We start from the raw sequence: 2,375 nt of genomic DNA on the forward strand, positions 1-2,375 counted from the left end.
TTCTTGAAATTGTTGTTAAAGGATTGAGAGTCTAGAAGAGTCTTGAATCTCTTTTTATCAAAGTACACTGACGATTGACAGGTCCTCTTTGATATTAGAGATGATGTGAGATCAATCAAGTGTTCCTTACCGCAAGAAGATCGATAAGGCATCTACAAAATAGCCACACAAGCACAAGCCATACACAAAAATGGTAACAGACTTGATTAGATACAAGTTAGTCCAAAAACAAGCAAAAATAGAAAAAAATGCCCTAAAATAAAAACAAACGATCATAACAATGACACAAGAGCATGTTATATGTCTTAAAAGGTCTAAAAAGACTTAACTAGCATGAATGAATGCAAAACATGTCAAGTGATAGGGTGCGTACATCAAGTGTGCATGTGCAATGCATGATCAATGCATGAACAAGCACTCATAGGGAAAAGTGTGTAAAGCACACTATCAATGATCAAAACATGTTAAATATGAGTAAATATGGTAAACCCCAAAGACTGGTACTCATCGGAGTCCAAACGGAGGAAAAAATACCATAGAGGCATTTTATCAAACACCTAGAGTGCACACACTATATATACATGATGAAAAATGCATGAACATGTGAGAATCTTGCCTTAATACATGTTATTTTTGCCACAAGGGGCCAACATTTTCATCAAAAATACAAATGGGACACAACCCAATCAAGAAAAATTGAAAACATTTTGACAAAAATTAAGTTTTCCCAACCCTATTCAAAATAAGCCCAACCCTAGAAATTTTAGGAATCTAACACTTAATCTAAGGATTTGAAAGATATAAAATGTTAAAACACACCTTAGAGAAGTCTTAGAGATGAAATCCAAGAAGATTTGGTTGAGTTTTGAGAGAAAATGGTGTTTTAGGTTGAGAGAGACATAAGGGAGGCAAAAAAAAAAAAAATAGAAAAAACTATTACTACGAGCCCCTTAAAAACTGAATTCTCACTCATTTCACGAGTTAGTGACTCACGAGTTACTCGTGAAAAGCCTAATTTGTACAAGGCAACTTTAACGGGTAAGCATATCTCATGAAGGACTCGCAAGGGAGTTGCGAGACTCTTTGTGTAAATTTGTGAAGGAATTGAAAATTCACTTCCACATTTTTGCGACTTAAGTATGGAAACCCTTACTTGAGAAGCACTCGCAAAAATGCTGACAAAGAAGTTTTTCAACAAAACTGATTTGACATTTTGGAAAAACTTCCAAAACACAAGTAACAAATAAAATCACTTCCAAAAAAAAATAAAATACTCAAAAATATTTTTGAGTTTGATCATCAAGCTATTGAGCATACACACATCACAATTGAACATGTACAATCACGCAAAAGAAATAGATATTCTTTGAACATTAGACTTGTGTTTTGTGTGTGAGTATCAAGTATGAATTAGTCCATAGTCTAGTATGAAATTTCAATAATCAATTCAATCAAGTCATGCACAAATATCACGAAGTCAAGTGGTCTATCTCACTAGTAGAAATGAACATATATGACTCCTTGCCAAAGTGTTTACATTGATTGAAATCTTGTCATTTGGCTTCCATTTTTCATACTTTATGATCAATATGACTCAATTTTTTAGCAACGATGCTATGAAATTTTTTATATTTCTTTGAAGAAAAAGCCTTTGGCTTTGGCATCATACATTTTGAATACATTCTTGCTCCACCTTTTCCTAGTCAAACTAGTTTTTAAAGCAAGACTTTTTTAGCTCTTTCTCTTTTAGAGATTGACGTTTGATGAGCTTTTTGACAATAAATAAATAAATGTGAGGAGATACAATCAATCAAGACTATTGGCTAGACATTTAAGACAAGCTTGAAGATTTATTTACAACAATCAAACATAGATTTCACTCAAACTTAAAATGTGCATACATAATTAGCTAAGCCTGTAAATACACTACACCATTAGTCTGAAGGTACTAGGTCAAACTCAACATGTGATATGACACAACATAAGCGATCAAACTTTTTGAAATTTTATACTTTTTATGAGTTTTTGAATTTTTTACTTATTCAAAACAAAACAATAAAGTAAGATCAACAAAACAAGACAAACAAAACAACAAGCATTAAAAGAAACATGCTAGGAAGGAGGCATTGAAGGAAGAAGACTACATATGATATGGTGTATGAAGCTATGACCCTAATACATTGGAAGTATTAATGCATGGACATTGTGAGTAATCATGCATTAGTACGCGTCTTCACCCACACCACACGGGTGCTTTGGGTGAGGTCCTTAGACAGAGGGGTACGACCAACATAACTCTCAAACCTTGGGGTGAAGCTAGCTAGGTAAGATGAGATGTTCTTAAGAATTTCCATGAAATCTCCAACGAGTTGACT

The sequence above is a fragment of the Castanea sativa genome, chromosome 11, assembly GCF_040712315.1.
Source record: "Castanea sativa cultivar Marrone di Chiusa Pesio chromosome 11, ASM4071231v1".
Lineage (NCBI taxonomy): Eukaryota > Viridiplantae > Streptophyta > Magnoliopsida > Fagales > Fagaceae > Castanea > Castanea sativa.